The sequence below is a fragment of the Piliocolobus tephrosceles genome, chromosome 5, assembly GCF_002776525.5.
Source record: "Piliocolobus tephrosceles isolate RC106 chromosome 5, ASM277652v3, whole genome shotgun sequence".
In the NCBI taxonomy this organism is placed as follows: domain Eukaryota; kingdom Metazoa; phylum Chordata; class Mammalia; order Primates; family Cercopithecidae; genus Piliocolobus; species Piliocolobus tephrosceles.
Genome location: NC_045438.1, coordinates 97,526,204 through 97,550,111, shown reverse-complemented (window position 1 = coordinate 97,550,111; position 23,908 = coordinate 97,526,204).

The window sequence follows — 23,908 nt, the reverse complement described above, 5'->3', positions numbered from 1 at the left end:
CTGTCTCTCCCAGTCACACCTGTGCCCTGCATCCTTGGATAGAACTAAAGCTGTGCACTGCTTCCTAGGGAAATAGTCCTTTGGTGGAGTTGCTCCATCTACCACTTCCAGTTGCTGCTGTGCCATGCATATAGGAGCCAGAGCTGAAGCTGAACATTGCCTCCTGCAGAAATGGTGCTTTGGCAGAACTGCTCCAAAAACCCCTCCCAGTTGTATCTTTACCTGGCTCCATGGTTTTCCTTGACTCCTTCATGGGTGGGAACTGGAGTGCATAGGCACCAGCATAGGTGAGCTTCAAACACTTGAACCCACTGTGCTTAATCCTTCACAGGAGGGAACATGCTGGTGAGCAAATGCAGGAGCTGGGGATGAGCACTTTTGAGTGCTGGCAGGAACAAACTGCATTGACTCCACAGCAGCATCTAGCAGGGTGCTCCTGACTCCTAAAGCCCCAGAAGGAGTATTATAGTCGGTGACCTTTTAGCTTTGCCATCCACAGATGGCTTAAGTGTTCAGAGCTCTGTGGAGGGCTAATGTGACAACTTTTTGCACCTGCACCTGAGTTCTTGTCTAGTATCCAGGAGGAATGAGGTCACACAAACAAATTGGAGATAGTAAGTGTGGGGGATTTTATTGCTGATGAAAGTGACTGTCGGCTCAATGAAGGGGAGCTGAAAAGGGGATGGAGTAGGAATATAATCTTCCCCCAGAGTCTAGCCATACCCAACCAGACTCCTCTCCGAAGCTACACCAACAAGCCATCCTTCTGAAGTCAAGCTGCTTCTCTCCAACATCCAACCAAAGTCTCCATTGTCCAGCTGCTTCTCCTCTTCTCTCTTTACTGGTGGAGCCTGAGGATTTTATGGGCACAGGATTGGCAGGGGTAGGGTAGGGTTTGGCCATGGGTGGTTTTGGAAAAGACAATATTTGAGCAAGAAAACAGGGAACCACTTTGGGCTGTGGTTCCAGGCTTGAGGCTGTGGTCCTTGCTAGGGACCCACCCTCTTCTGCTCAGAATTCCCTTACCTCCTGTCCCTATCAATGGGACTCAAAGTAAAGCTACATACAGCCTTTTAGGGAAGAGGTACTTTGGTAAAGCCATGCAATATACTCCTCCCAGTTCCTGCTGCACTCTATCTTCCTGTGCTGTAGCAAAACAACACCTGGCATCCCAAGGAAGAGGTGTTCTGGCCTCCCAGAGCAGCAACATCCTCCTGTGCATGAGCTGAAATGGTACTCTGATACTTGGGAAAACAGTACAGTAAAGGCCACTCTTGCTATCCAAAGGGACTGGACGCTGCAGCTGATTGTAGATCATATCAAAACCAACAGGAAGAGAGATTCCTTTGGCTCAGTTCCTCATTGTGGAGAAAATGAGAACAATGGAGGACCTCAAAAGCCCTCAACACCAAGAAACTTAACAACTGATAATGGCACCACCACTGCTGCCACAAGCTCCCATAGCCTAGGTCACTGAGGCATCCACACTATTCACTGATGTTGACAGCAGCAGAGGAAGTCTCATGGGTGTTATATCACTGTACCTACTTGAAACCAAAATCACCACACTCAATTGACACAAACACCCATCTAAATGAAAGTCTTCTTCTATGAAAGCCACTCTGCAGAATTTGAAAGAGGTAGTTGCTCCACCAATGCACAAACATTAATGCAGGGACATGGAACACATAGAAAAGCAAGGACATATGATAGCACCAAAAGAATACAATAACTCTCCAGTAACACACCACAGAAATGAATTTTCATAAAATGAATGAAGAATAATAATCCTAAGGAAACTCAGGGAGATGCAAGAGAATACAGACAAGCATTTCAACAAAAACAGAAAAACAATTCATGATGGGCATGAGAAATTTAATAAATAGATGGATATCATACAAAAGAACCAAAAAGAAATTGTATAGCTAAAGCAATCAATGAAATAAAGAATTTAATAGCTTCAACAGCAGGTTTTGATCAAGCAGAAGAAAAAAAGCCTCTGAACTTGAATATAAGTCATTTGAAATTGTAAAATCAGAGAAAAATAAATAAATAAGAATGAAAAAGAGTAAACAAAGCCCACAGGACTTATGGGACAATGTTAAGTGCACAAATTTTTGCATTATGGGATTACCAGAAGAGACTAGGAGAAGAGACTAAAAAAGCACCAAAAATCTATTGACTAAAATAATAGCTGAAAACTTTCCAAGTCTGGGGAGAGGTATGAACATCCAGATCCAGGAAGCTCAGAGTCCCAAATACATTAAATTCAAAATGTACCCTCCGAAGAGCATTATAGACAAATTGTCAAAACACAAAGCTAGAAAGAGAATTCTAAAAACAGCAGGCAAAAGCAACAAGTCACATATAAGAGAATCTCCATCAGACCAACAGCAAGTTTCTCAGGTGAAACCTCATAGATCATAAGATATTGGGATTATCCATCCAAAGTGCTGAGGGAAAAAAAAGTGCTAACCAAGAATACTATGCCTAGCAAAGTTATACTTCAGAGACAAAGGAGAAATAGTCTTTCCCAGACAAGAAAAACTAAATAACACAACTAGTTAGCATTACAAGAAATGTTCAAGGAAGTCTTATATCTGGAAGCAAAAAGTCATAACTATCTTCATGAAAACACACAAAAGTATAAAACTCATTGCTAGAACAGATACAGAGGAGAAAGGAAAAGGAATAAAAACATCACCACAGAAAACCACCAAACCTCCATGAAAAACAGAAATAAAAGAACAAAAGATATACAAAATAACCAAAAGACAATTAAAAACATAAGAGTAAGTCCTCGAACTGGGTTCCAAGGTGGCTAAATAGGAAGAGCTCCAGTCTACAACTCCCAGCATAAGCGACACAGAAGATGGGTGATTTCTGCATTTCCTACTGAGGTACCGGGTTCATCTCACTGGGGCTTATCGGATAGTGGATGCAGAACAGTGAGTGCAGCCCACCAAGCATGAGCCAAAGCAGGGCAAGGCATCACCTCACCCAGGAAGCACAAGGGGTCAGGAAATTCACTTTCCTAGCCAACGGAAGCTGTGACAGACAGCACCTGAAAAATTTTTGGGGTCACTCCCACCCTAATACTGTGCTTTTCCAACGGTCTTAGCAAACGGCACACCAGGAGATTATATCCTGCACCTCACTCGGAGGGTCCCACACCAATGGAGTCTCGTTCATTGTTAGCACAGAAGTCTGACATCTAACTGCAACACAGCAGCGAGGTTGGGAGAGGGGTGCCCACCATTGCTGAGACTTGAGTAGGTAAAGAAAGCGGCCATGAAGCTCAAACTAAGTGAACCCCACCGCAGCTCAAGGAGGCCTTCCTGCCTCTGTAGATTCCACCTCTGGGGACAAGGCATAGCCAAACAAAAGGCAGCAGAAACATCTGCATACTTAAATATCCCTGTCTGACAGCTTTGAAGAGAGTAGTAATTATCCCAGCATGGAGTTTGAGATCTGAGAACAGACAGACTGCCTCCTCAAGTGGGTCCCTGACCCCTGAGTAGCCTAACTGGGAGGCACCCCCAGTAGGGGCAGACTGACACCTCATATGGCCGGATACCCCTATGAGATGAAGCTTCCAGAGGAATGATCAGGCAGCAACATTTGCTGTCCAGCAATATTCACTGTTCTGCAGCCTCTGCTGCTGATACCCGGGCAAACAGGGTCTGCAGTCGACCTCTAGGAAACTCCAATGGACATGCAGCTGAGGGTTCTGACTGTTTAAAGGAAAACTAACAAACAGAAAGGACATGCACATCAAAATCTCATTTGTACATCATCATCATTAAAGATCAAAGGCAGACAAAACCACAACGATGGGGAAAAACAGAGCAGAAAAGCTGAAAATTCTAAAAATCAGAGTGCCTCTCCCCATCCAAAGGAACGCAGTCCCTCACCAGCAAGGGAACAAAGGTGAACATCTCTGTCCACTTTTGACGGGTTGAGATAAGAAGGCTTCAGATGATCAAACTTCTCTGAGCTAAAGGAGGAAGTACAAACCCATCGCAAAGAAGCTAAAACCCTTGAAAAAGATTAGACGAACATGTAACTAAAATAACCAGTGTAGAGAATTCTTAAATGACCTGATGGAGCTGAAAACCATGGCACGAGAACTATGTGATGAATGCACAAGTTTCAGTAGCCGATTTGATCAACTGGAAGAAAGAGTATTAGTGAATGAAGATCAAATGAATGAAATGAAGTGAGAAGACAAGTTTAGAGAAAAAAAGAGTAAAAAGAAATGAACAAAGCCTCAAAGAAATACGGGACTATGAGAAAAGACCAAATCTGCATCTGGTGTACCTGAAAGTGATGGGGAGAATGGAACCAAGTTGGAAAACACTTTGCAGGATCTTATCCAGGAGAACTTCCCCAACCTAGCAAAGCAGGCCAACTCAAATTCAGGAAATACAGAGAATGCCACAAAGATACTCCTCGAGAAGAGCAACACCAAGACACATAATTGTCAGATTCATCAAAGTTGAAATGAAGGAAAAAATGATAAGGGCAGCCAGAAAGGTTGGGTTAACCACAAAGGAAAGCCCATCAGACTAACAGCAGATCTCTTGGCAGAAACTCTACAAGCCAGAAGAGAGTGGGGGCCAATAGTCAACATTCTTAAAGAAAAGAATTTTCAACCCAGAATTTCATATCCAGCCAAACTAAGCTTCATAAGTGAAGAAGAAATAAAATTCTTTACAGACAAACAAATGCTTAGAGATTTTGTCACCACCAGCCCTGCCCTACAAGAGCTCCTGAAGGAAGGACTAAACATGGAAAGGAACAATTGGTACCAGTCACTGCAAAAACATGCCAAATTGTAAAGACCATTGATGCTAGGAAGAAACTGCATCAACTAATGACCAAAATAACCAGCTAACATCATAATGAAAGGATCAAATTCACAAATAACAATATTAACATTAAATGTAAATGGGCTAAATGCTCCTTATAAAAGACACAGACTGGCAAATTGGATAAAGAGTCAAGACCCATCAGTTTGCTATATTCAGGAGACCCATCTCACCTGCAGAGACACACATAGGCTCAAAATAAAGGGATGGAGGAAGATCTACCAAGCAAATGGAAAACAAAAAAGGCAGGGGTTGCAATCCTAATCTCTGATAAAACAGACTTTAAACCACCAAAGATCAAAAGAGACAAAGTAGGACATTACATAATGGTAAAGGGATCAATTCAACAAGAAGAGCTAACTATCCTAAATATATATGCACCCAATACAGGAGCACCCAGATTCATAAAGCAAGTCCTTAGAGACCTACAAAGGGACTTAGACTCCCATGCAATAATAATGGGAGACTTCAACACTCCACTGTCAACATTGACAGAAAGTTAAAAATGATATCCAGGATACGAACTCAGCTCTGCACCAAGTGGACCTAATAGACATCTACAGAACTCTCCACCCCAAATAGACAGAATATACATTCTTCTCAGAACCACATCACACTTATTCCAAAATTGACCACATAGTTGGAAGTAAAGCACTCCTCAGCAAATGTACAAGAACAGAAATTGAAACAAACTGTCTCTCAGACCACAGTGCAATCAAACTAGAACTCAGGATTAAAAAACTCACTCAAAACCACTCAACTACAGGGAAACTAAGCAACCTGCTCCTGAATGACTACCGGGTACATAATGAAATGAAGGTAGAAATAAAGATGTTCATTGAAACCAATGAGAACAAAGATACATCATACCAGAATCTCTGGGATGCATTTAAAGCAGCGTGTAGAGGGAAATTTATAGGACTAAATTCCCACAAGAAAAAGCAGGAAAGATCTAAAGTTGACACTCTAACATGGCAATTAAAAGAACTAGAGAAGCAACAGCAAACACATTCAAAAGCTAGCAGAAGACAAGAAATAACTAAGATCAGAGCAGAACTAAAGGAGATAGAGACACAAAAAACCCTTCAAAAAATCAATGATGCCCTCTCTCACCACTCCTATTAAACATAGTGTTGGAAGTTCTGGTCAGGGCAATCAGGCAGGAGAAAGAAATAATGGGTATTCAGTTAGGACAAGAAGAAATCAAATTGTCCCCTTTGCAGGTGACATGATTGTATTTAGAAAACCCCAACGTCTCAGCCCAAAATCTCCTTAAGCTGATAAGCAACTTCAGCAAAGTCTCAGTATACAAAATTGATGTGTAAAAATCACAAGCATTCTTATACACCAGTAACAGACAAAGAGCCAAATCATGAGTGAACTCCCATTCACAATTGCTTCAAAGAGAATAATATACCTAGGAATCCAACTTACAGGGATGTGAAGGACCTCTTCAAGGAGAACTACAAACCACTGCCCAATGAAATAAAAGAGGGCACAAACAAATGGAAGAACATTCCATGCTCATGGATACGAAGAATCAACATCGTGAAAATGGCCATACTGCCCAAGGTAATTTATAGATTCAATGCCATCTCCATCAAGCTACCAATGACCTTCTTCACAGAACTGGAAAAAATTATTTTAAAGTTCATATGGAAACAAAAAAGGTTCCACATTGCCGAGACAATCCTAAGCCAAAAAAACAAAGCTGGAGGCATTCATGCTGTCTGACTTCAAGCTATACTACAAGGTTACAGTAACCAAAACAGCATGGTACTGGTACCAAAACAGAGATATAGACCAATGGAACAGAACAGAGCCCTCATGAATAATACCACACATATACAACCATCTGATCTTTGACAACCTGACAAAAGCAAGAAATGGGGGAAAGATTCCCTATTTAATAAATGGTGCTGGGAAAACTGGTTAGCCATATATAGAAAACTGAAACTGGATCCCTTCCTTACACCTTATACAAAAATTAATTCAAGATGGATTGAAGACTTAAATGTTAGACCTAAAACCATAAAAACCCTAGAAGAAAATCTAGGCAGTACCATTCAGGACATTGGCATGGGCAAGGACTTCATGTCTGAAACACCAAAAGCAACGGCAACAAAAGCCAAAATTGACAGATGGGATCTAATTAAACTAAACAGCTTCTGCACAGCAAAAGAAACTACCATCAGAGTGAACAGGCAACTTACAGAATGGGAGAAAATTTTTGCAATCTACTCATCTGACAAAGGGCTAATATCCAGAATCTACAAAGAACTCAAACAAATTTACAAGAAAAAAAAGCAAACAACCCCATCAAAAAGTGGGCAAAGGATATGAACAGACACTTCTCAAAAGAAGACATTTATGCAGCCAACAGACACATGAAAAAATGCTCATCATCACTGGCCATTAGAGAAATGCAAATCAAAACCACAATGAGATACCATCTCACACCAGTTAGAATGGCGATTGTTAAAAAGTCAGGAAACAACAGATGCTGGAGACGATATGGAGAAATAGGAACACTTTTACACTGTTGGTGGGACTGTAAACTAGTTCAACCATTGTGGAAGACAGTGTGGCGATTCCTCAAGGATCTAGAACTAGAAATACCATATGACCCAGCCATCCCATTACTAGGTATATACCCAAAGGTTTATGAATCACGCTGCTATAAAGACACATGTACACGTATGTTTATTGCAGCATATTCACAATAGCAAAGGCTTGGAACCAACCCAAGTGTCCATCAATGATAGATTGGATTAAGAAAATGTGGCACATAGACACCATGGAATACTATGCAGCCATAAAAAAATGATGAGTTCATGTCCTTTGCAGGAACATGGATGAAACTGGAAGCCATCATTCTCAGCAAACTATCGGCAAGGGCAAAAAACCAATCACCACATGTTCTCACTCATAGGTGGGAACTGAACAATGAGAACACTTGGACACAGAAAGAGGAACATCACACACCAGGGCCTGTCGTGGGATGGGGGAAGCGGGGAGGGATAGCATTAGGAGATACACCTAATACAAATGACGAGCTAATGGGTGCAGCACACCAACATGGCACGTGTATACATATGTAACGAACCTGCATGTTGTGCATATGTACCCTAGAACTTGAAGTATAATAATAAAAAAAGAGTAAGTCCTCACTTATCAATAACAATCTTGAATGTAAGAAGATTAAATATCCCAATCGAAATATATAGACTGGCTGAATGAATAACTTAAAACAATTTCAAACATAGAACACCCATAAGAAACTCATTTCACCTCAAGAGACACTGATAGACTGAAAATGAAGAGTTCAGAAAAGGCAGTCCATACAAACAAGCCAAAATTGAGCAGAAGTAGAAATACTTATGTCACATAAGACAGATAGAAATCAAAAATTGTAAAAAAGAGACTGAAAATCCACTATTTAATAAGAGAATAGAGAACCTGGAAATAAATCCATGTATTTACAGTCAACTGAGTTTCACCAAAGATACCAAGTATATTCATGAGGAAAGAACAGTCTCTGCAATCTGCAATAAATGGCATTGGAAAAACTGGATTTCCATATGCAGAAGGATGAAACTAGACTCTTATCTCTCACCATATACAAAAATAAACACAAAATGGATTAAAGACTTAGTTGTAAAACTTGAAAGTATAAAACTACTAGAAAACAACATAGGGGAAATGCTTCAGGACATTGGTCTGAGCAAAGATTTTATTAATAAGAACTCAAAAGCACAGGCAACAAAAGAGAATATAAACAAGTGAATATTATTAAGCTAAAAAAATCTCCAAAGCAAGGGAAAAAAACCCAACAGAATGAGTTGATAACCTGCAAAATGGAAGAAATATTTGGAAATTATTCATCTGACAAGAGATTAATACCCAGAATATGCAAGAAAAAAGCCAAAAACAAACGAAATTCCAATTAAGCAATGAGGAATGAGCTAAAAAGACATCTCTCATAAAAAAAAAACATAAATATGGCCAACAGGTATATGAAAAATATACTTAGTATCACTAATCATCAGGGAAATGCAAATTGAAACCACAAGAAGTATCAGTTCACCCCAGTGAAAGGATATTATCAAAAAGACAAAAATGACAAATGCTGGAGGGATTGAGGAGGAACTCTTCTACACTGGTAGTGGGAATGTAAATTAGAACAGTTATTATGCAAAACAACATGGAAATTTTTCTAAAAAAACTATCATATGACCCACTAATCCCACTCTTTGACATTTATCCAAAGGAAAGTAAATGAACATGACAAAAGAGTCTTGTGTTTATTGCAGCACTATTCACAATAGCAAAGATATGGAATCAACCAAAATGTCCATCAGTGGATGACTAGAAAAAGAAAATGTGGTATACACAAACAATAGAATATTATTCAGCCACAAAAAAGAATGACATCCTATCATTTGAGGCAACATGGATGAGCTTGTAGGACATTATGTTAAGCGATATAAGCCTAGCATAGAAAGATAAATTCCTCATGCTTCAGTCATATGTGGAAGTGAAAAAAGTTGATGACATAGAAGTAGAGAATAGCATTGTGGTTACCAGAGGCTGAGAAGATGGGAGGCTGATTCTGAGAGGTTGGTTAACAGATACAAAATTACAGCTAGATAGGAGGAATAAATTATAGTGTTTTACAGCACTATAGGGTGACTATAATTAACAACTTACCCTCTATTTTCAAATAGCTAGAAGAGCAGATTTTTAATGCTACCAGCACAAAGAAATGATAAATGTTTCAGGCAATAGGTATGTTAATTACCTTGATTTGATCATTATACATTGAATACATGTATCAAAATATCACAATCTTTCATAAATATGTACAAATATTGTCAATTAAAAATAACAAAAGCAAAAAAATGAAAACAAAGAACTATATCACATACTTGGGGGAAATCAACCCAGAATGGACAAAATTACAATATATTCTAATAAAAATATTGAATTGAAACCTGAAGAAAAAATATCTCAAGAGCCCAGACACAAAAACCACGTCACTTACAACAGAAAAAATATAGATTGATGTAAGACCTTTTCAGGTTAGTGTTTTATGCCAAAATACAATGGAGCAACATATGTAATATTTCCAGGGAAAAAAAAACTTTGTTATTCACAAATATTTATTTAGTCAAATTGACTTTCTTTTATAAATAAACCATAAGGAATATGAAATATTGTTGCCATGAGAACTTCCTAAATAATCTGCTAGAAAATAAGCTTCAAGATATTAAAATGACCAGAGATTCACTGGCATAAAGACTAGTTATGAGCATAAAATTTATATTTACCTGTTGAAATACAAGTAAATAAGCATTTCTTAAAAGATAATATAGTATATGATAGTTACATTATCTTACAAAATAGAAACAGTGTAACTACAGCAATCATTCGTGAATTGGAGGTGTATATGAAAAGTAGAACAAGCTCACTAATACCAAGTATATTGTTTAAATTTAGATTGCTGAGGATGAAGAAGATTAGGGACTGGAAGAGAGTACAAGTTAAGTTTTCTTCTAAGAGTAGCAAATAAATTGGTAGCCTCCAAAAAGTGGATGGGCATTAAAAGTATTGTATAAATGAATTAATATGCAGGTAACCATTAGAATGAGAAAACAAACATTTCTAAATATAATGTAATAAAAAATAGAAAACAAATAAATCAAATTACATAGTAGACTACATCTACTTCCATACTTTTGTTAATACATAGATAATATATCCATATATAATGAAATACAATATTGCAGAACTGAAGGCAAACATGTTAATCTTACCAATAAATTAAAATGTGCAAAACATACATTAAAAGAAAAGATGTTCAAATGGGTCAACAGAGCAAAAATAAATGCTATAATATATACTAAAGACACACCTGCAACAAAAGAAAATCATAATGATAAAATAATAGGATAAATATATAAGCATAGAAATACAAAGAAAGTAAATTTAGAAACTTTTAATATCTGAAGGCATAGCAATCAGAATATTTTAAAAGGCAAAAATGGATACTTTCTAGTGCTAAATTTTATAAAGTATATAGTTATTGATATGTATTTATTCATCCAATGAGAAACAAACAGCTTTCACAGGGCAGAAACTACATGAGTTTCCAAGATAGACAGAAACACAATAATAGTGGAATATTTTAATACACCTTGCTGATCTAGCTGTGATGAAGTCAATAAAACATTAATAAGACCTATGTGACATAATCAGTAAAGTAAATATAAACCTTGATAGTACAGAATATATCCTCTTTGTAGGTATACATGGAACATTTGCCAAAAAAGGGAGTATATTTTAGACCACAAGTTAACCTTGATAGACTTTAAGAACATAAATTATAAAAACTGCATTAGAAAGCAGAAAGTATCATTCCTATTAATTTAAAAAGCTCACAAGTGAAAATCTTCAGTTTGAGAGGAGATATATGGACCAAAATTATAGATTTTCTAAAAAATAAAAAAGGAAAAAGAGAAAATCTGATGTATTAGAATATATTGGACATTGATAAAAATTATCAGAGGAGATTTTATAGCATTAAGTAACTGTATTAAGTATATTGACTGATACTATATATGGTTGATCATAGTTACATACTTATAGTTCAGGTCTCCTATGCCCTTAATGATTTTCCACCTATTTATTCTATCAATTACCAAGAGAGGAATAATGAAGTCTCCAACTATAATAATGAACTTGTCTATTTCTTCTTTCAAATCTATCAATTTTCACTTCATTTTGAAGCTCTGTTTTTAGGTGCATACATACATTTAGGATTTCCATGTCTTCTTGGAGAATTTATAATATGTCCTGTTTGTTCGTAATATTTCTTATTCTGAAGTCTACTTTATCTGAAATTAATATAGCCACTCTAGCTTTCCACACTCACCTAAACTCAGCCTTTATTACTTCATTAAAAAATTACTATTTTAATCTTCCTACTGATTTGTACGGCATTTGCTGGCATCAATTCAAATAAGTAAATGCGTAGGTCCTGTTTCTCCCTGCAGGTTCCTGTCTCTCTACAGATTTCAGGTAAGCTGTCTGCCTTGCAACTTTAGTTTTCTGATGAGTGCAAGAAAAATTGTTAATTTTTCTTTTGCTCGGGCTTATATTTTATTGTGGGATGGGAACGATGCTTTCCAGCTGTATACATCTCTGGGATAAAACTGGAAGCCTTGTAGTAGATTTATTTATTTCTAAGTTTAGTGTGAGTAGCCGTAGGCACCATTTCTGATATTACATGTTTCTACTTACATACAGGAGAAATTGGAAGAAACCAGTAAAAATATTTTTTTTCCTCAGGATCACAACAGGATGCTGAGAGGCTCACTTCGAAGCCTCATGGCTTATTAGGCTTCTCTGATCCTTAACCTATGTTCTGACTACTTTAAAAGCAGAAAAATCCTTTCTTAATGTTTTCTGGCACAGTTTCCTTCCTCACATCTGGAAATGCGGTTGTCTGTATTATACACCCCTTAGTGACCTGGGCGTGAATTACAAGGGAAGTATGTGATCTTTTTACACTTTCCTACCCATCACTTCCTTTTTCTATCATTTGCACATTCAAATTTTGGAAACTTTTTTTGTTTTTGTTCACAGACTATCAAATACAGTCATAAGATTTGAACCTGCCAGGGCTGGGCACAGTGGCTCACCCCTGTAATCCCAGCACTTTGGGAGGCCTAGGTGGGAGGATCACGAGGTCAGGAGATCGATACCATCCTGGCTAACACGGTGAAACCCCATCTCCATTAAAAAAAAAAAAAAAAAAAAATACGAAAAATTAGCCGGGCCTGGTGGCAGGCGCCTGTAGTCCCAGCTACTCCGGAGGCTGAGGCAGGAGAATGGCGTAAACCTGGGAGGCGGAGCTTGCAGTGAGCCGAGATAGCACCACAGCACTCCAGCCTGGGCGACAGAGCAAGACACCGTCTCAAAAACAAACAAACAAACAAAAAAGATTTGAACCTGCAAGAAATTTTGGAGATAATGTAGTCCAACTCTTCATTTTGGGGTGGGAAAGGAGGCTTAAGAAATATAAATAACCCTAGTTTTACAAAAAGAAAGACTGTCGTCGATTACCAATGATCCAATAACCCAGCTTCTTTCTTTCAACAGTGTTTTTTTCTTTCTTTCAACATAAGGCCAATGAATGAGCATAGATAGGGAAAAGAGGTGTGAGGCATAACAAATCTTAAGACCTATGCTAGCTTATTGACCACATAATTAAAGTATTACTAAAAATCTTTTATTTTATAAATTTTACTACATTTTAGCATAACTCTTCCTCTATTTTAAAAAAAGTCTCTTATAGTTAAGCTTTCTTTCTAGTCACAGCTATACAGTTTTTTAAAAACGCCATGTGCTGTGAAATCCATACCTAATTTTTTGTATCTTAAAATACTTTTGGAATTTACCAATATGCCCTCAAGGTGGTTACAATAATTATTTTACAAGTTTATAGTTAGTATAGCATTTCTATAATTTTGTCTGCGTTCTGCATGTCTTTATTTTTTCTCTCAATGTATTTGCCCCTGTGTTTTTCATGTACAGTATGCACATTAAATTTTTTAGATACAGTAAATAAAAATAAGTTTACCTCCTAAGATTTCTACTATGTTTTTAATTGCACAAACATACATAATACAATTTTAAAGAGCTAAGTTTAAAGAAAGAATATATAAAGTTCACTATGTAAATAATCATTTTTTCAGACACTTTTATCATTACATTATGAATAGTTAATATGAGTTTCCTTTGTTTTATTCCTAGATTTCCTAATGCCATTACTTGACACTACCAAACTAATCAGAAAACAAAATAAGCATTATATGCTAGGCTTTTATGGGATTAAATTGTGATAATATATCAATTTAATGACAGAACTCAAATTCTTGAAAATTTTGTTGGCACTTCTTATTTCTGTCATGCATCTTACATGCTTGGTTTAGCAAAACTCTTGGTGTTTAAATGCTACAAGATGTGAATGAACTTGTTGATTTGAGAGTCCAAGTCATAAAATAGAAGATTTTGATTTGTACTCCAATATTTTTAAAATATTCTTCCATGAAACTGCATACTTTTAAGTTCTAAGGTGCTGAGTAAAAGCTTGAGTGCATATTATATAAAAATATTTAAATAAATATTACAAAATTCAGCTAGTCATCTGAATCTTTCTACACGGTGTCAACGATTACATCTTTGGAAACATTTAGCTGATTATGTGAATTTTTCATCCAAATGTTTGACATCATGTGAATTCAAGTTTGGTTAGCTTTGTCTTCATACTGAATATAATTAATATAAACAATGAAGTTTCCATTGAACATTATAATAAACTTGTCTTATAAAAATGAGTTGTTTAGCTTCAGTAACTAAAGAAAAATGTGGAAATCATCTTTTATTTTTACCAAATCTCAGAAGTATGTAAGAGCACAAATAAAAAATCAGAACTAATACTTTCCCAATGTAGTAATTTATATTATTTTTAATTGCTGAACTGGTTTTATACTAGATTTATTTTTCTGGTTGGAAGGAAGTTAAAAAGATTTAGGAGGAAATATCACTTTATATTCATGTATATGCCACAAGTTACAATAAAAATATTGTTTGTATTCTTCCCTTTGCCTTCCAGTGTTCTTGACATTTACAATCTGGTTGGTCCACGATATTGACAAACAAGAGGAAATAAATGGAAGAAGTGATACAGTATGCATTCTTATTTTCTATTTCTGGATGTGTGTTAGATAAACCGAAGCAGAGGATAGGCATGGAGAGAACAGGAGCTAATGTTCAACTGCCCAATCTGGGTATCAGGAAATTACTACGTAGAGAACCAGGTGCCAATACATCTCAACCCAGCCTAATTAGGAGAGTGTAGAAGCATGGTGAGACAGAGGAAGAATCTGATTGGCTTTCCTGAGCCTTTCTCACTTCCTGGGTAGTTTGGAGCCTAACAGGAGAGTCAACAGGGCTGCCAAGGTCCCAAAGGGTCTGAAATTGCTTACCAGACTGACAGACAGTATGGAGTATGTGGCAGATCCAGGAGGAAGTGAGAGGAATATGAATCGGTGAAGGGCAGGTGCCCTACTGTTTCTCAGAAATAAGAGACCTCAGTTTCACCAGCTATAGACTCTGGAAGGCCTAGGAACCATCTGCTAGTGGCAAATGTTATCACCCCAGAAACCAGTGGACCCCAGGCAGCCGGTATTCAGGGCTGAATATAAGAGATAAGAGACCAAAGATAAGAGACCACTACTTTTCCCAGTCATACCACTAAGGCATGCAAGCCCTCACCCCCTGTTCACTTATATTCCAAAACTATCTTAAGAAAAGAGGCAGAGGAAGGAAGATGATATTAAGAGACAGAATCTTTTACCAAAGTGACTACTGAAAATATCAGTTCAGACCAAGTCTAAAGCCAGAATGTACAATAAGTTTATATTTTTTTCAGCTAAACAATATGTGAGAACTGATGAAGCAGAAATTAGCTCCAGATCAAATAATGTACATTTTCCTCTGCATGTATGAATTGTAGTAAACACACACACACACTTATATACATAATATACATATATACACATAAATATAATTACATTGAGTGGCTGGATGTGGTGGCTCATGTCTGTAATCCCAGCACTTTGGGAGGTTGAGGTGGGCAGACCACTTGAGGTCAGGAGTTCTAGACCAGCCTGGCCAACATGATGAAACACCTTCTCTACTAAAAATACAAAAATTAGCTGGATGTGGTAGGATGTGCCTGTAATTCCAACTACTCTGGAGGCTGAGGCAGGAGAATCACCTGAACCTGGGAAATGGAGGTTGCAGTGAGCTGAGATCACACTACTGCACTCCAGCTTAGGCAACACAGCAAGACTCTGTCTCAAAACATGATAATAATGAAGAAAAAATAAATAAATTGCATTGAGTGTTATGTATTACTAAGTAAAACAGGATGTTTAATTTGTCAGATTCACAGTATTTTTCATTTATGTAACAGGTAACTTTTTTACTATTAATATGAATATACCAAAATAAAGCAACTTAATACCATGAAACTGTAATGGTTTAAACCTTTAGTCCAAATAATAATGGAAAAGGGTCATTTTGGAATATTACTCAGGCAGCAAAATGATTTTTAACTAAGAGTCTTATACTATCTCTAAATCACTCTCATTTTAAATATATCTTGAAGTGTTTCTTTTCTTGGTTTAAATTTAATTGACTGAAATAATTTAAGCAAAAGATGTGCACAGCTGGTGTTCTTCAGAAATGTGATTATTAATGTTTCTCTGTAAAAGAAATATCTTATTGAAAGACATGGTGTATTAGCCCATTCTCATGCTCCAGATAAAGACATAACTAGACTGGGTAATTTATAAAGAAAAAGAGGTTTAATGGGCCCACAGTTCCACGTGGCTGGGGAGGCCTCACGATCATGGTAAAAGGCAAGGAGGAGCAAAGCTACATCTTACATGGCAGCAGGCAAGAGAGTGTGTGCAGGGGAACTCTACTTTATAAAACCATCAGATCTTGTGAGAACTATTCACCATGATGAGAACAGCACACGAGAAAGACCCACCTCCACGATTAAATTACTTCCCACCACGTCCCGCCCATGACTTGTGGGAATTATGAGCGCTACAGTTCAAGATGAGATTTGGGTGGGGACACAGCCAACCCATATCACACAGCATTGAGGAAGCACACTGATTGCATTGTTGAACTTACTGGAAATTCTGATTTTAAAAATTTAGACAAATGTTGATAATATTCACTTACCTATATTAACTATGTATTTTTATTTTTCTTATTATACTTTAAGTTCTGGGGTACATGTGCAGAATGTGCAGGTCACACATATGTTTATTGTAGTACTGTTCACAATAAAAAAGACTTGGAGCCAACCCAAATGCCCATCAATGATAGACTGGATTAAGAAAATGTGGCACATATACACCATGGAATATTATGCAGCCATAAAAAAGGATGAGTTCATGTCCTTTGCAGGGACATGGATGAAGTTGGAAACCATCATTCTCAGCAAACTAACACAAGAACAGAAAACCAAACACCGCATGTTCTCACTCATAAGTGCGACTTGAACAATGAGAACACATGGACACAGGGAGGGGAACATCACACACTGGGGCCTGTCAGGGGGTGGGGGGCTATGGGAGGGATAGCATTAGAAGAAATACCTAATACAGATGATGGACTATGTATTTTAGCCGGATTAATGAATAATTATTATTAATTAATAATAATAATGATTTTCTAGGAACTAACCACACATGTTCTTGAACTCAGCTTGTGTTGTATTTATTTTCTTAAATAATTTGTTTCTCATCACCTTGACTGGCCTCTTAGTTTTACCAAAACAAAAGCTCTCTGACCCCCAGAAATATGTGCACAGGATTTTTTCCTTTTTATTTTTAATAGACACATAATAGTTGTAAATACAGAGTGATATTTTGATAACTTTAATAATCAAATTAGAATAACTAGCATATACATTACCTTGAACACTTATTATTTGTGTTTTAAGCATTCAAAATCATCCCTTCTAACTTTTTAAAAATAATTCATCCTACAGTGCTACATAACACTGAAATTTATTCTACACATCTAGCTGTAACTCTGTATCTGTTTGCAAGAGAAACTGAAAACAACTGGAATGACCATCAATATGGGAATGACTGAATAAATTATTATGTCTCTCTACTAAGTATGAAACTAGTCATTAAAATTATAATTTAGGGTTCACACACCCTAACCCATGGGATGGCCAATAAATACTGTTAAACTAGTAACATAAGTTGCAAAATAATGTGCATAATGTATATCATCTACTTCAGGTGTTTTTTGACATAATTTGGATTTTTTACTATGATTTGTAATCAGTAAATAGTATTGGAAACATCTGATCATTAATGGATTAGTAGAATTACCCTATGAAACCATCTAGACCTGGTGTATTTTGTGTTTACTGGTTGGAAGACTTTCTTTCTCTATTTTTTATATAATAATGGGTCTGTTTAGATTTTCTGTTTCTGATGATATCAATTTTGTTAAGTTGTATTTTTCTAGAAAATTAGCCATTTCATCTGAGCCTTCAAATTTATTTGCAAAGATTGTGCAAATTAGTCTCATCATTTAAAAATTTTCCTTTTGAACATCATTTTTTGATGGCTATTTTCCTCTTGTCATTTCTAATTTTGTCTGTTTGTGCTTTCTTCTCTTTATATTGCTAGATTAGTCAGTGGTTTATTCTGTTGGTAGTTTTTCAAAAAGAATTCTCTTTCAACAAGGAATTTCAACCAACAAAATGGATATTTTGCAAAGAACTGGCTTTTAGATTTATTTACAAGTTCTATAATTTTTCTGCTTTCTAATTCATTAACTTTTTCTTTTGTATTTACTAATTTCTGCTGCTTTATTGTTCTCTATCATTTTGAATTTAAGTTGTTTATATTATTATTGTATATAATGGTTACATGAATATATAGCTGATTCTAAGCTTGGAATAGTCAAAATACAAGATGAGCCTGAAGCATCTTGTAGTGCCAGAAAGTAAGGAAGTACTCAAATAAATAAATAAATAAATAAATTGTGGGTCATGTCAAATTGACACAGGAGCCAATCTGAATGAACTTTGAGCAGTAAAAGCTGAAATGACTTGAGAAAGAAAAGTTTTATCTTACAACCAAAAATACAAAATAAATGTATTTTTTTTTTATGAGGACAGAGCCCTGTTCTTAGAACAGAACCCTCAGAAATAATACCACACATCTACAGCCATCTGATCTTTGACAAACCTGACAAAAACAAGAAATGGGGAAAGGATTCCCTATTCAATAAACGGTGCTGGGAAAATTGGCTAGCCATAAGTGGAAAGCTGAAACTGGATCCTTCCTTTACTCCTTATACAAAAATTAACTCAAGATGGATTAGAGACTTAAATGTTAGACCTAATACCATAAAAACCCTAGAAGAAAATCAAGGTAGTACCATTCAGGACATAGGCATGGGCAAGGACTTCATGTCTAAAACACCAAAAGCAATGGCAACAAAAGCCAAAATTGACAAATGGGATCTAATTAAACTAAACAGCTTCTGCACAGCAAAAGAAACTATCATCAGACTGAGTAGGCAACCTACAGAATGGGAAAAAATTTTTGCAATCTACTCATCTGACAAAGGGCTAATTTCCAGAACCTACAAAGGACTCAAATAAATTTACAAGAAAAAAACAAACAACCCCATCAAAAAGTGGGCAAAGGATATGAACAGACATTTCTCAAAAGAAGACATGCATACAGCCAACAGATACATGAAAAAATGCTCGTCATCACTGACCATCAGACAAATGCAAATCAAAACCACAATGAGATACCATCTCACACCAGTTAGAATGGCAATCATTAAAAAGTCAGGAAACAACAGGTGCTGGAGAGGATGTGGAGAAATAGGAATACTTTCACACTGTTGGTGGGATTGTAAACCGGTTCAACCATTGTGGAAAACAGTGTGGCGTATCCTCAAGGATCTAGAACTAGAAACACCATATGACCCAGCCATCCCATTACTGGGGATATACCCAAAGGATTATAAGTCATGCTGCTATAAAGACACATGCACACATATGTTTATTGAGGCACTATTCACAATAGCAAAGACTTGGAATCAACCCAAATGTCCATCAGTGACAGACTGGATTAAGAAAATGTGGCACATATACACCATGGAATACTATGCAGCCATAAAAAAGGATGAGTTCGTGTCCTTTGTAGGGACATGGATGCAGCTGGAAGCCATCATTCTCAGCAAACTATCGCAAGAACAGAAAACCAAACACCACATGTTCTCACTCATAGGTGGGAATTGATCAATGAGATCACTTGGACTCTGGAAGGGGAATATCACACACCAGGGCCTATTATGGGGAGAGGGGAGGGGGAAGGGATGGGATTGGGAGTTATACCTGATGTAAATGACGAGTTGATGGGTGTAGCACACCAACATGGCACAAGTATATATATGTAACAAACCTGCACGTTATGCATATGTACCCTAGAACTTAAAGTATAATTTAAAAATAAAAGAAGAAAGAGCTTATATATGTATGTTTGGATTTCTTTAGATATGGAAAAGTTTTATTTAAAAATAACAATATTTGCAATATTCTGAAAATTACATCCTTTGCAACTCTTTAAACTTACGAAAAAAATATTTTAAATCAATTAAATTTTTAAAAAAGGAAAGTTTTATATTACAACCAAAAATATAAAATAAATATACATGAGTCCATACTAATATGAATAAATTATTTTAACAAATAAATGCTGGAAGAGAAGGAATGCATTTTTCTTACAAGAGAACTCCTAATACTACATGTATATATACTACTTTCTTCAGGCAGTTAGCTTAATACCCATCCCCTTGAGTGTAAAATGGTTTTAGTGACTCACTGTCAAAGAATATAGAAAGGGAAAAATAGCAACTTTGCAGTGGAGAAACTTAGTAAACAGTACCTTAACCAAGTTATCAAGGTTAGCATTATCAATACAGTGTTGATATTGTGTACTACTCTCGATATATGTGTGATGAAAAGAGTACTTTTCTTCTGTGATATTCTTTCAAAACCCATGAACCCAGTCTAATCATGACAGAAACATTAGCCAAAGCCAAAATGAAGACATTCTATGAAGTACCTAGCTAGTATTCTTCAAGGTGTCAAAATCATGAAAAACAAAGCAATCCTGACAAACTGGAGGGAACTAAGGAGGCATCACTACTACCCAATGAAACATGATATCTTGGATTCAGTTCTGGATGTTAGTAAAAAAATAAAAAAATAAAATAAAACTTATGAATGAGTTATTAATAGCAATATACCAATGTTAATTCTTAGTATGGACAAAAGGACCATGGTTACATAAAAGGTTGACATTATGGAAAAGTAAGTAAAGAATATGTGAGAACTCTATTACTTCAACAACTTTTCTATTTATCTAAGATTATTTTAAAATAAAATTTTTAAAAATCTAATATGGATTTCAAGGGCTTAAGATGAAATTAATGAAGTTTTAAATTATAGCTTTATCAAGTTAGCTAATGAAGACTCGAGGGTGTTGAACTATAGATTTTTTTATAATAATAAAATTTTTATTGTTTAGTGTTAAAATCTCATTGATATACAATCATGATCATATAGAAAGTAACTTCACATTTTTCCTGTGCCTATATTTCTAAAACTCACATTAGTATCTTTATTTAAATAGAAATGTAATAAGATATTGCATTTATATTCAAATAAATGAATGACCATGAATGAAAGTAAAATCCAGGAATATTGATATAGGCTACTTTTTGTCATTGCCAGATCATGAAATGATATACATCATCAGTCATAATCATATATGCATTTTTTGTGGTAGACAAAAAAAAATAAAATTTAAAACTGATCTTAAAGGTTATTTTACTAATATGCAGAAATCTATTTCTGGGTTTCTTTTTTATCTTTTATTTTAGGTTTATGGGTACATTTGAGGTTTGTTACAAACTGCATGTCATGGGGGTTTGGTGTAGATTATTTTGTCACCCAGGTAATAAGCATAGTACCTGACAAGCAGATTTATTGAGCATTTATTATGTAAAGAGCACTGAGCTAGGTTCTTAGATGGAAAATTACGATGTCTATCTGTTATAGTCCTTGAGGGACCTCAACATCCTTAGTAGATATGCTCCAAGACTTTAAAGGAGACTTCCCTGGTTTAATTAGGTACAAGAGACTGTTTTATAAAAATGTAAGGGCCAAACTAACTCTAAGAGACAGACGCTGTATCCCAGTCTACAGAAAAATTCATCCACTCTTTTGTATTTAGAATATGATCATATAATCTTTTGACGAAGCAATTTCTTCAAGCCTTTTAAATTATTTGCCCAGGCAAGTATTTCTGGCAAAAACCAGCTCAAAGCAAAATTATCATGTAATTAGTTAAACATATTGCATTTGAATATTCAATTTCAGCCAAACCACAATCTTATCATTTAAAAATAACCTGTTTTCTATTACCAAAACTAATGATTTCTCCAGGAATTAAACACTTAGGAAAATATTACAACATGCTTTGCTGGCCTCAAACTAGACCTATTTTGAAATAGGTCTCTACAAGCATCTGTTAATGAAATAGAATAAAACAGAACAGAATAGGAATAACCAAAATGTATTTAATGAAATAAGAATTAATATTGTTTTTTTGATTTTTTTTCAGTTTAAGGGTGTGTGTGTATGCACATGCACATGCACATGTACACACATTAAACCCTGGTGTAAAATATCTTACATATGGGTCAAGAAAACACATTAAAATTATCTGCTTTAAGGGATTGTCCAGTGATGTCAGAGGACCAGAGCATATAAGTTTTATGTGAGGAATCTTAACAATAAGCAACATGAAAGTAAATAAAATTTTTAAAATATCTTGGGGAAACAGGAAGAAGTTTTTGAAGGAAGTGAGGTTTAAACAGAAGTCTGAAACTTACATATAAAAACTCCAATAAGTGGACACACTAAACAATAATATTACAGGTGGCCAAAAAGGTGAAGACAAATGCAAAGAAATTTGGGGCCAGGCACGGTGGCCCACGCTTGTAATCCCAGCACTTTGGGAGGCTGAGGCAGGTGGATAACCTGAGGCTAGGAATTCAAGGCTAGCCTGGCCAACATGGTAAAACCTTGTTTCTACTAAAAATACAAAAATTAGCCAGGTGTGGTGGCAGGTGCCTGTAATCCCAGCTACTCAGGAGGGTGAGGCAGGAGAATGGCTTGAATCGCTTGTCCCAGCTACTCAGGAGGGTGAGGCAGGAGAATCGCTTGAAGAGGCAGAGGTTGCAGTGAGTCGAGATCATGCCACTGCACTCCAGCCTGGGCAACAAGAGCAAAATTGTCTCAAAAAAGAAAAGAAAGAAAAGAAAAGAAAGAAAACTTGGGAGTGATCACATAGATAAGTTTGGGACAAAGTGAGGGTCCAAAATTTAGGAGATTAAGCTGGAAAGATATATTGAGCTAGATTGTGAAGGGATTAGAATTTCAAGATAAGGATAGTATGTTTTTCCTTAAAATAACAGAGAGTCATTCATAATTTTTATGGAATGGAGTAGCATCACATAGGAGGGTTACTATGACATTGATATTAAAATAAAGATAAACTGAGAGTGAAATATTGGATACAAAGGTTTTGAATATGTAGGTATGAATTAAAAGGTTTAGTTTATTATAGAGGAAGAGAAAAATTTGCACATTGAGAATGTCTAGGCTTTTACAGAAAATATCACATTGAGTAAAACAATAAAGTTTCAGAGTATGTACTTAATCCTAATACTTAACCACACATGTAAGGCATATCCACGACCACTATAATGATTGCTGTTACTTTGTTCTAGTCAAAATTTAGCCTCTCATCACGTCCCTGATATGTAATGAAAATGTCCCTGGGAAACTCCACATCTCTGTTGAAGAAAATAACAATCCATTTTATTCCTGACAAAGAGAACATTCTGGAATATCTGATGCATTAAGTTTCTATGGCACTCACATCAATTTTCAAAGTGAAATAGCCTTTGGCATTAACTAAAAATTAACAACTTATTCCTCCTTATATCCTATTGTTTTCATTAAGCCTTGAGTATGAAAAGATGCTATTGCTATTTTTAATATAATTTTTCTAAATAAATCTTACCTTTTAAAAATGAAAATTTGCATTAATTTTAATATCCTTGAAAATGGATATCAATTTCACAGTCATCATTTATCTATCTATTAAAATCATTCTGTGATTATTTAATAGAATATAAACAAGTTTCTCTTGCAATGTGAATAACGAAAAAAATTAACAATGGAAATAAACCCCAGGTGTATTGTAGAGTTGGATAGATAATTATTTTAAATTCTATTTTTCACAAAGAAAATTGTATGGGAGATTTATGGA